The 13,209-nt window shown below is 34.4% G+C and overlaps 1 long non-coding RNA gene across 4 annotated transcripts in view; it reads left to right on the forward strand.

Annotated features, from left to right (window-relative positions):
* Nucleotides 1-13,209, forward strand: part of LOC138307527 (uncharacterized) — a 47,550-nt gene that overhangs the window by 9,815 nt on the left and 24,526 nt on the right. For 2 of the 4 annotated variants that reach the window (XR_011206000.1, XR_011206001.1), the window contains exons 2-5: nt 10,091-10,228; nt 10,479-10,595; nt 11,709-11,871; nt 12,048-12,128. This is a non-coding gene — a long non-coding RNA (uncharacterized lncRNA). Of the gene's footprint in view, nt 1-10,067; nt 10,229-10,478; nt 10,596-11,708; nt 11,872-12,047; nt 12,129-13,209 lie in introns of all 4 variants that reach the window. The other 2 variants (XR_011205999.1, XR_011206002.1) reach the window with 1 other exon arrangement.

Below are 13,209 nucleotides of genomic sequence, written 5' to 3' on the forward strand. Positions count from 1 at the left end.
CAATTTCATATTTCCTGGAAGGCAAGAGGATTCTTTCATATATAGATATACTCGTCATTTTCATTCCCACTAACATCGGTTGGTACCTTTGAACGTTTTAGCGAATAGGGCGTTTCATGTTTTGGTAATTTATTTGCTTCTTCTTTTCTTTTTAATCTCAGTTACAAATGTTATAGAGAAGAAAACATTGATTTGAGATATGTCTGTAATGTATTTTCACAACCTTCTAAGTCTGTGAATGTCTCTATGCACTCGCCAGATAAACTAGCCAATGATAAATCCATATCTTCCAAGTCGCCAAACTGACTTCGGAAAGAAGTACTTTGCGCCTTTTCTTATGATACTTTCCACCGTCTGGACTTCATCTGCCTAATATTCTATCAATCTTGTCACATCTCCTTTTTTATGGTTACCACTCTATATTTCTCACTGGAATAGTGTTGCCACCCTTTATATAACATGTAAACACTCTGTTGCCCCTTGCACCACAGGCTTTGATCTTCTTTCTGAAAGATGAAGTAATTGGATTAATTATTTCTCATTCAATAAATACTTTAAAGATGCTCCACCGCTGACAGAGCATAAATGATCTTCATTATTTGAATAAAAATTGATATTTAATCGTGTATGTATTTGTCTAATTAACACAAAAATAATACAAAATAATTTATTTTGCCTTTGGTACATGCGCAATCAGTACTTCATTCCATATAGGATATAGTGCCAAGGATTTTTTTCGGGATGCAATTAATTATTTTTCATATTTTTACCTTGAAGAAAAATTAGAAGCTCAAGCTTTTCCATGGTGGTAATTGTGTAAAGTAAGTAACTTTTGTAACTGAAGAAAAATACTAAATCGTCTGTTCTTGGTTTTGATAGTGAAAAAAATACCGTTTGTCGGCGGTGGAGCATCTTTAATATACTTTGTTGTTGCTTATTTGTTTTTACTCGTGATTTAATTATTTTTGTTTATATTTTTTTTTTATTTATTACGACTTACTTGTTATTATTTATTACTTATTTATTACTACTTACTTGTTATTATTTATTACTTATTTATTACGACTTACTTGTTATTATTTGTTACTTATTTGTTACTACTTACTTAATATTATTTATCACTTATTTATTACTACTTACTTGTTATTATTTATTACTTATTTGTTACTACTTACTTGTTATTATTTATTACTTATTTATTACGACTTACTTGTTATTATTTATTACTTATTTATTACGACTTACTTGTTATTATTTATTACTTATTTATTACTACTTACTTGTTATTATTTATTACTTATTTATTACTACTTACTTGTTATTATTTATTACTTATTTATTACTACTTACTTGTTATTATTTATTACTTATTTATTACTACTTACTTGTTATTATCTATTACTAATTTATTATTATTAATAATCACTTTTTAATATTCCTTACTTATTTATTAATATTAACTTGTTCTTTTGTCAAAGTCATTCATAACCGGTAGACAACCGTTTGTGATATATTTGCTTTCTTATAATAAATAAAGTAATACCCAAAACTAAACGTTTTGCTAATATTTATTCTGCTTTCTGTACTTTCTGAGAAAACTGATAAACAGAATTTCTTAAGGACAGATGGACCACGTGCGGTGCCAGGCTAGTTGAAATATATTGAATGATATGCATTTAAAAAGATTTTCCTCTCATATGTAAATTGGGAATACAGTAATAAATGAGTTTAAAATATTTCACCTCCTACTGAAGCCAAAAGTGTATTTGAAATTGCTCGACGTCATCTCAAGCCAGGCAACAAATCAACTTTGTAGGATTTTCCATATCGTTGTGTTATAATTGCGACTTAGTTATGTTGTAACAAAATAGACTATGTCGCATGCCTAATTGCGAATTAGTTATGTCATAATTACAACACAGACTATATCGAACTACATTCAACTTTATGTCTGTTACTGTTAGTTAAGACCAGGTGTGACAAAGTGTGACTGACAAAGTTTCACATCACATAAAGTAACCCTTAAACCATCATAAAGTTATAACATCTCATTTTAATGAAATATTCCATGAAGTGTGACTAAATATGACAGCGCTTGATTCCATTGACAACCTGTGACAAGTAAAATATATGGACTAGTGTCCGAGGCATTTGGGGGATACTGTAAGTCCATAACGCCAATACATGGTCGTAACTACTCGTGTAATTGTGCATGTATTTTACAATTATTTCCAACATTACATGGAAATATACAACTACAATATGCTGTATTATCATGAAACACATCACCATGACACATTTGTCAACAATTAGGCTTAACATTTGATATTAAACATATTTTGATATTTAAAGGGTTGGGTAGAAGACAAGTTCTAACAACTTATTAAAATATCCGAATTGTATACTGTATACAGTACTTTAGTATTGGTTTAAACTCAAGTTAACGTTACGTTGCCAATTCATTCAATTATTACTCTTTATATCAAGATTTTTATTCATTCCATACGTGTAATATTAACTGAACAGTACTGATTGATATGTGAATAAGAGTTGTGAGGGGAATAGGCGTGTTTGTAAAATAAAGGATGTCCCTGGTAAAATATGACAAACTCCAATCATTCTTACCTCTTCTTCGTTTGGACTGTCCATTGTCCCTCGTTTGAACTAGTACTGTCCATTGCCTTGGCCATTTTGTTTTTCCAGTGAAAACGTCGCGCCTTGACACAGCCGTCAAGTAACAAATAATTTAAGTGATAACAAATAAGTGATAACAAATAAGTGATAACAAATAAGTGATAAGAAATAAGTATTAAGAAATAAGTCATAATTAATAAGTTAAAAGTCCCTCCAGGGCTTCCGTATGGAATAGCCTTTGGCGAAACTTGAAGTGATGTTTTTTTTTTTTTTTTTTTTTTTTTTTTTGCAGATGAGAGCGAGAAAAAATGTACATTTTTGTAATCAATAGAATATTCCTTGTTTCTTGATGAATATCAATGATAATTCATCTAGTGAGGATGTTTATTGTGCTTCGCATACGTACTTTATGTACATTTTCCCGATTAAAACGGTAATAGAACTTTTTATTTCTCAATTGACGATGAGCGGAAATTGTATCATGTCTCAATCAGTAGGTAACGGAAATTGCACCAGTAGTGAACGGAAAATGGATCATTGTTCCAAATACTTTATTTCGATCAAAGCAAACTGCCATAAAATTTCTGTTTTGCCGGCTTTGATCTGTCATTATGATCAAATGATTATATCCTTATATTGTTTGTTTAACAAAATAATTTTGAGAACTCTTTTATGTATCCAAAACGTAATTTTAACTATTTGACATATTTCCTATACAAATATGCATTTAACTGGAGTTATACATTCACACTCACCAAAAATAAAATAATAAAGTGTTCGAAATAGTAATGTTGTGACATACCTCAATAATCGAAGCATATTTATCTATTATGGCCTGGTTGAGAGGGCACTATTGCCTCATAGTATTGTCGAGGGATGGAATAGTGCCCGAGCCGAAGGCGAGGGCACTATCCCATCATGAGACAATACTATGAGGCAATAGTGCCCTTTCTACCAGGCCATAATGGGTTTAGTACATCACCCTGACATGAAACCGTTTTTCATGTCATCGTCATAGAAGTACGTCAAGCGATACCTCGCAACGCTATCTTTCCACACCACGTTGTTACATCAAAAGTACAACATGTGAATTGTCGCAGAAATATGGGATTCTATAAAAACAGGATTCAGCTTCATGAAAATTAAAAGTAGATCAATATAGAACATTAGTGAACTGTCTTCTGTAGAAAAGCAACATTTGCTTCCATCCCCGCACACCACAGCCTGTACGCCATCTTGACGTCTTTTTCGAAGCACAACTTTATAATGACGTCATGTAATGGTGACGTTACAATACATTCACGTTCAATTTCGCGCCACTTCAATAGTGCCCGCTTGCCCGGGCACTATTGCAAATAGTACCCATGTGTGTAGTCAATCAGAATCCAGTATTATATCACGTGATGTACTAATACACAATAGTAATATTTCTACATGTAATTAAAGTTACATGTGTCTCACATTTTGCTCTGACGGAATTTGTAGCCACCATTTTACTCTGACGGAATTGAAATATCGTTGTACCACTCAGACGGAATTAAAAAAACCGATGTTCCACGATTACCCCCGTGATCTATACAAATGCATTATCCCAAGTTCCTTTCTCCCATACCCCTACACTCTCACGCCTTTCTCCCATACCCCTACCCTCTCACGCCTTTCTTCCATACCCCTACCCTCTCACGCCTTTCTCCCATACCACTACCCTCTCACGCCTTTCTCCCATACCCCTACCCTCTCACGCCTTTCTCCCATACCCCTACACTCTCACGCCTTTCTCCCATACCCCTACCCTCTCGCGCCTTTCTCCCATACCCCTGCCCTCTAACGCCTTTCTCTCTTTCTTTCGCTCACTCTCTCCATCTCCTTACTAGTATGTTTGTGAGGATGTTGTGTGCATGTATTTGTTTAAAACCAAAACAATGAACGCCATAAATATACTTACACCAAGCTGTATTCATTATCGGTATCCTACAACTACGAACTAGTGCCTGCAAAACATTACATTTGGATCAAATCCTGCGACGACAACTTGCTTCCATCATTCAACAATGTTTGTTTTCCTTGTTTCTCTCTTTCTTATAATCTATTTCTTACCTCCATTCCTGTAATGGCACAAAGCACAAAGCATGATTTTTTTTGTTTGTTTTCTTTTTTCTTTTCGTTGTTTTTCAAGGTCACTTGAGACTTCTATTCTAATCGCCTTTTGTCCGTCGTCGTGCGTCGTGCGTCGTATGTCCGTAAACAACTTACATTTTCGACTTCTTCTCCAAAACTGCTGAAGCAATTTCAATGAAATTTTGCACAAACCTTCTAAGGCATAAGGCCAATCAAAATTGTGAATTATATGGTCCCCCCCCAGGGAGCTATGGGAGGGGCCAAAAGGGATAAAATTGACTAAAATTTCAAAAATCTTCTTCTTCTCCACTCACAGATGTGATGGAATTAAATACTCTCCATAGATAGAAAGGTCCTAAGGTCCTTTACAATAATTGTGAATTATATGACCCCGGGGTCTCAGGTTTCCCCCTGGGGAGGGGGTTATGTTTACTATAGTTCAATTTTCGTAGGAAATGAGTCAAACTTGTTTAGAATTATTAGCCTGAGATAACATTTTAATATCATATCTATATTGGTCCTGGTCACCCCCCTCGGGGCAGAGGGGCGGGGCCAAAAGGGGCAAAAAGGCTAAAACTTTAAAAATCTTCTTCTTAAATACTGGAAATGGTAGAATCAAATACTCTTCATAGATGGACAGGTCTTAAGGTGTTTTATGAAAACCTGAGGTCCTTTACAAAAATTGTGAATTACATGACCCTGGGTTCTCACGTTTCCCCCTGGGGAGGGGGTCAAGTTTACTATAGTTTATATATGAAAAACACATTTAGGAACATTATTTGCTTAGTTTACATAGGACATTAGTCAATCTGGGTTAGAATTATTAGCCTGAGATAGCATTTTAACATCATATCCATATTGGTCCTGACCGACCCCCAGGGGCCAGAGGGGTGAGGCCAAAAGGGGTCAAAATGGATAACATTTCAACAATCTTTCTTCTGAATTCACAGATTTGATGGAACCAAGTAATCTTCATAGATTAAAAGGTCAAAATTAAAAAATCACTGACTGACTTCAAGGGCCTGATCGGCAAACATATAGTGTTTATATGCATGTCTTTGTTTCATTCTGTATCTGAACTCAGGTGACCGTTAAGGCCCATGGGCCTCTTGTTTTCTATAATATGTACCTGTATTTCCTTTTTTCTTAAATTGTGTCGGTACAATTAAGATTTCTGATCGTCATACCCAGCAGCATAATAAATTTCATTGCACAATATACTTGTTTATCTATTGTCCCCGATAATTTTAGTATTGTTACAGACACTAGTCGCAGATTATACACTTAATAGCATCCATTCGGCATTGCTGAGTTATCAAATATAACTTTAAAATATAAACAAAATAATAAAGGATAAGCTACATGGTCAAGACTGTGTAGCTTAAAAAGCTAATGTAATTCAGATCACGATATATCTATTTCACTACTTAAAAAAAAACCCAAAAAACAAAAAAACTGTCAGTTTGTGAAAATGCACTTGGAAGTCATCCTCAATCAACCACGCTTCAAACATTCTCTTCAGCCACTGCAAGCGTTGATTACAGGTGTAATATTAATAAGTTTGTCTTTAAATTCTTAAATTCAAAGTTCGTCGAACCATGAGAGTCATTTAAAAATTGACAACAAAGCACTTGTCCCAGGAAATCCAGCACAGTACGAATCCAGCACGGAACGAATCAAGCACGGAACGTCAAAGGTGTCTTGTTGCGGTGGTTCCTCTCTGTAGCATGGCCTGCAATTAAAAAACTCAAAGCAGAAAAAAAGTACTGGTTAAAGCAAGGATAAAGAACAAGCAATTACCTTAAAGACAAGACCCTCATATCAGAAAAAGGGGGTGGGAGGGAGGGGGAAATTTGCACTGCCATAGACTATACAGATGGGCTCAAAAAGTGAAACAAGCATCCAAGTCAAAGAGACGCTTAAGATAACTGTAATCCTATTAATAAACGCTGTAACAATCAGAGTCATTGAGATGCTTAACTATATAAAATCTTAAAGGGACTTGCTCTGTGGATATTAAGGACGCACCCCTGCTAATCTGGGACAGCTAATCGGCGATAAGCTGTCCTAGAGAATTGTTTGTTTTAACTGGCATTTATCATTTATAATTGGATAAATGCATTTAAAACCAAAACAATGAACGCCATAAATATACTTACACCAAGCTTTATTCATTATCGGTATCCTACAACTACGAACTAGTGCTTGCATAACATACCTTCTCCCATGAAAAACCACAATTTGATTTAAGGTACATGTGTATCTAATCTTCCCCCTTACCATATTTGCACTTATTTAGGCCATAGCAATGTGATGAAGGATCCTAAGAACACGGAACTGACCGCCTGTGTATAACATACACTTATAATGGCACATCAGCACCCCTCAGGTAAAGCACGGGTTGGTCTCATATCTCCCCAAAGTAATTTTGAGTGAGAGCAATCGTACGACAATCCAGTTGATGCACTGCCATTTTGTGCATATCAGCACTGTGCATATCAGCCTTGTATCTATATACATGTATCACATTATATAGATATTCCATCTATAAATTTGTTGCTGTCCCCTGGGTAAATCATATAACATATGATTTTTCCATGGTGAACAAGAACTCCCCAGTGGTAATTAGCACCAGTGAAGTTACTAGGTCGTCCCACCTGGTGCCTCAGGAGTGAACTAATTTTAGTTTTAAACTAAAATTCTTATCTCCCCATGGTAAACATGGATGAGACCTAACAGAGCCTGCCATATCCCACCCGGTTTTCCTCGGTAGTGGATTAAAATCCTGTCCCCCACATGGTAAATCATGGATGAGACCTAACCTAGAACTAGATTGAAGTCAGATCTGATTGCATGCGAGTCCGAATCCCTAGGATCCTGCCACAAGAGACGGTCTATACCGACTCTCCCAATGCACTCAAGGCCTCCTATTTCACGGACACCCTACCCTTTTTCTAGGAATCCCAATGCAACTTACTATGTTAGCCTCACCCCAACCCCCAAACCTTTTAGTTTGTATTGTCTGAAGTTAGTATCTCAGCACATCTGTTATTCCGAAAGCATTTTTTAATTTTTTTTAATTGGGCAGTGATTTCTTAAAAATTCAGGGGCCTGTCACTTGCTAAGGGCAAATTAGTTAGTGATGCTAGTTATTAGCTACAATATTATAGGTACAAATATATGTGTGCCATCTCTTGCATCCAAATATTAAAATATTAGCACAGTTGCCTGAAGGGGCTGAAACATCAGCAAAGCAAAATGCAATGTTTATGTTTCAAGTTCTGCTATCTAAATGATCATGAATCGACACATCTTTAAAATGGTTTTATTATGGATATATATGTATATACCACAAATTCGAAACTTTTCTACAGTTTTGACAACTCAATACCAACAATTAAATTACATTAAGCCATTCCCAATTAACTTACAAAATGAACACCATGACATACCAGTGACCATTTAAGTTGAAATAACATGCTAATTTTACATGCCTTTACTCTAACACTGTGACTAATGAAAGTAATGAGTATCGAAACCAGCATCATAAATGAAATCATGATCAGCGCTACTTCTTTGTTGCACCTACATGCATGAATGAGTGACTCATAAAATGAAAGTAAAATGACAGCAAATTGAATCACACAGAATATTACTTTACCGTGTAATTTTAATTGACCTTTAATAATTAGTTGTCCAACTGAGAAATTACAATGCAGTTCTGTACCTTAAATCCCATATGTATATTTATTTCATTTATTCATTGTAGGAAAGAGAAAGTGTGGGCCTTTGCATACAAACAAATTTCTAGCTATACATGTAACTATAGCTTTTACATAATAGACTTATAGCTGTTATTTCCTAAATTGTGAATCAAGGTTAATATATAAGGTCGCATGATGTAACTGTTATAGTTAAAAATTTGAATTTGTCCAAATAAGTAGAACACAAAATGATTGAGGTGATTATATGATTTACTATCTCGTGCTTGTTGGTAAATTCTTTGCTGTCAGATTTAAATTTGTTCCTGTATGTACACGTCTGTTATACCTCTACTTATTGTGATTGTATTATATATGGGCCGCGGTGGCCGAGTGGTTAAGATGTCCCGACATATTACCACAAGCCCTCCACCTCTGGGATGCGGGTTCGAATCCCATGTGGGGCAGTTGCCAGGTACTGACCGCTGACCGGTGGTTTTTCTCCGGGTACTCCGGCTTTCCTCCACCACCAAACCTGGCACGTCCTTACATGACCCTGGCTGTTAATAGGACGTAAAACTAAACAAACAAACAATTGTATTATATAAAACACAAGACCTGGTACACGAATGATCTAGTCAAAGTATGACGTCACATATTGAGATCAATGCACACGCATAGCATTTATTCATTTTATTTTTTTAAAATTATTATTTATAATGGAAATACTTAACTTGCTAATCAAATAAATATGATTATCACTTTAATATATGATTGATATCACCTGAGAGTAACTGTGTCCCTGTAAGTGTTTAACACAACTGTCCTGATATTGAGAATTCATTAATGAGATCTCCAAGAACATAAAATTATTTAATTATTAACGAGGGTTGACTTATATAATTACTTCATTGGAAATTGGACACCTGGGCCCTACTACATGTCGGCCGGGCCGAGGTGTCTTGACAACCTCGGCCATGGTAGAAGTCGGCCTCGTGTAGAGTCGGCCTTATTAAATATATATGTGTTGATTTAAGTCACGTGTTTGTTATTTGTTATAATAATTTGTATGTCGTTTAATTCAAATATTGTTATCATCAGAAAATTTATGTATTTAAAGTTACTTAGTAGAATAGACAGTTTCACACATTTTAATCTGTACAGATATCGATCGGGTTCCTATTCAATTATTTCTATTTAGCCTAACTTATTAAATAATAAATTAATATGAAATTGACTTCTTTTTTAATTAAAACGTATATCAATCACTTTGGTGAAATTGACTTTTATGGGATAAACTTTTAATAATTATAACATCAATGATATTTTTACTGTTTTATCTATCCATAAGCCAAACATACTGGATGGGCGTGAACATTGTATTGTGTATATTTTATATTGTAATTGTATTTTGTGTATTAATACGTGACACTTTAATAAACTAATTTATGATTATTTATTTATTATTATCTATTACTTAATTACAAAACCAAAACCCCAAATTGGGCAGAGGGGGCGCTATGATGGAACATGTTGTTTTAACAGAGTACCTCAATTAGAGTAACTCATACATTAGCCAATCAATGAATGGCACAATTAGTATATTAATTATAGTGATCTCTACGTCACTTGGTCAGACGATCGTCGAGGAGAAGCTGCAGGCCAACTTGGACGACGACGACTTTGACCTTCCAAAGCCCGCCAACCTCATCCGATTCGCCAACAAATGTCGTCAGCATAACCGCCCTGCAGAGCCTGTTGACTTAGACTTTGAGGTATGTAAAGAAGTGAAATTAAATTGTATCATTTGAATACAATAAATAAAAATGAAGACTTGTTTGCTTTGAAAACTGTTTATATTGCATGGAATTCATGTACGAATTTAAAATTGAAATAAATGATTTCATTGTCTCAATTTGATTTAAACATTGTTTTTTACACATGTATACTATATGTATATAATAACATCATATATCTACTTGCTTACTTAATTTGCATGCTCATTTAATTTTATTATTGTTTTAGGATAATGGCGAGCCGTCCGCGCTGTTTTCCCATATATCGACCTGAAGGGCTGCAGCTTCCACTGTTCTCAGGCTATTCTCCGCAAGGGGCTTCGGGCCACCTTCCGGAAGAGACAAGGTGAGTAATGGCATGAGTTTGTTTGATTGTTATAACAGAATGCTTTTGAAAATTATTGTTATTATTGTAATCACATTGGAATAAGATTATTTTTCAAATACAATTTGATAGGTTCTGGACAATTATGAATTAATTATGAATTAAGGTGGTAGTCTCACATCCCCCAAAATTTTCCTGTAGTTCAATATTTTTCATATTTGATTTATGAAGTAAATATGTTGTTATGCATCTTCTGTCAAAGTTTCGAAGAAATTGAACCATCTATTTTTTCTGAATAAATATTCAAATTTGCCATTTTTGAGTAGATTTGCACATGAAAAATCAGCCTTAGTCTGTACTAAATCCGTCCCGTAAATGAAAATAATTAACAAAATGTTCTACGATATATATATATTGTTTAATTGACGTGATATATATCAATCCTTTTTTTTTAAAAATGCTTTACTTCTCGTCATAATTAATTTCTAGTGATCATTTTTGGAGGAAATTAGGTAAAAAAGACGCAAGTAAATTACCTAAAACATTCTCACCAAAATGAAAATAAATTAAAATTGTGAAGTTCAATTTTTATAGAAAAATAACAGACTAAAAAGTGACAAAGTTGCTTTTAATCAGTCAATTTTCAAGAAAATTGAACCACAATTTGTCAAGATAGAGCATTTTTAGCACCAAAAAACCTTCATTTTTCCTTGAAAAAGACGGGATTCACAATAGAGTTATCTCCCCTATTATCTATACTTTTTATACATTCACTGCTGAATTTTCTGTTACAATATAGCCTAGATGTCAATAGTTTTAGTTTTAAAATGATTAACAATGTTTTATCAATATATATTAACCATAAAATAGCAATTTAAGATTGATAGGATTATTTGTGTTGTTATTTTTTAAACTAATAAAATAATTTATTCATAAATTCAAACTTCAGAAAAGGGGGTATTAATCAAATCATGATCATTCAAATGCTTGAAGAGCTTGGGACACTGTCATAACTCAAGCGTCTGTATGAAAAAATCATGATCTGTCTCCCTTACCATGAGACTACATTCTTAATGTGCATTATGACACAATTCATTACATATTTTGGTTTAATTGATTTTCCATATCTTCCAGGCGTTGCAAAGTACATCAGGAAGCTGATGGCGCTACCTTTCCTACCATCACCACATATACACGACGCCTTTGTGAAGCTCCAGCGGTTGGCCAACATTCCAGAGTTGAAGCAGCTGGTTGAATATCTTGACAGAAATATAAACATGTGCCAAATTAAATCAAAGTAAATAACCAAAGATTGAACTGCAAATTTATCATTTTACTATGATTACACTCCTATCATTCATTGTTAATAATATGAATTTAACTTAGAAACAATTACATAATTTCATTTTTCATAATGATTTTTAAAATTATCGTGTTAATATATATATTCAATTATAGTAATTTCTTTCACAGATATTGGTTCCGCAGCAGCGTGTGGTCGACAGCGAACTGGTGTTCATCGGCAGTCTGTTCGTACGAACAACGACGTAGAAGGTAAGCACTTAATGCGAGATACGTTCTATTGTTTTTAGACAGTCGAGATTCAAAATTTAAAATCGCCTTAACATTCTTATTAGTCCATAATACAATTCTGTTATTATCCAACTTGGAATACCAAAATCTTTACAAAAATGTTTGCATGTTGTTCGCCATCCCTTAAAACCCCCTATAGACCAATTTTCATTGAGGAAGAAGACCGAAACCTGGAAACAGGAAGTGGGCCAGCACCATCCTGGAATACCAAAAATCTTAACGAAAATGTTTTCATGACGTTCGCTATCCCTTAAAACCACTATAGACTAATTTTCATTGAGATCGGAGACTGAAACCTTAAAACAGGAAATAGGCCCTGGCGGCCATCTTGGACTTCCGGTTCCGGAAAAAAGCCTTTATGCACCACCCCACACCCTATAGAGTCTGTCTACCAAGTTTCATGATAATCGGCACAGTAGTTTCTGAGAAAAGCTGCGGAAACCTGCGCGACGGAAGAAAGTGGAAGAAATAAGAATAGAAATAATAATAATAAAAAGAATAATAATAATTGCTTACATAATATATACTACTAATAATAAAAATACTGTTAGAGGTATCTTCATAAGCCCGAAATCAGAATGATTTTTTAGTGTTCTAGCAAAATTAATATATTTTATTTTTCTTACTTTTTGAGAAAATAAATTTTTTATGTCCCTGTTCCCCCGATGCAAAAATTCACTTGGAAGGTCTTTACCACTACGGTGTTGATTCCGGTTGAAAACAAGCGTTCTAACGAAGCTTCGAATTTGCGAATTCAAACTCAACAAAAGTAGCGGAACAATATCAATAAACCAGATATTTTCAGCACTAATATCGAGATTAATTAGGCATAGAACTCGATACCAGGTAATAAGAATTTCCTGTAACAGTTGCGATAGGAAAATATTGCGATGTGAGTAAATAAATGTTTAATTTCTTTATTCTGATTACCATTTCTGAATTTGACGGTTTGATCCCGAACATTCCAATGACGTCACTTTTTAGTCCTCTATTAGCCCGGGTGATTCGACCTTGCAAGCTGACGTTTTGAAGGATTAGATAA

This window comes from Argopecten irradians, chromosome 14, assembly GCF_041381155.1.
Source record: "Argopecten irradians isolate NY chromosome 14, Ai_NY, whole genome shotgun sequence".
NCBI classification, from domain to species: domain Eukaryota; kingdom Metazoa; phylum Mollusca; class Bivalvia; order Pectinida; family Pectinidae; genus Argopecten; species Argopecten irradians.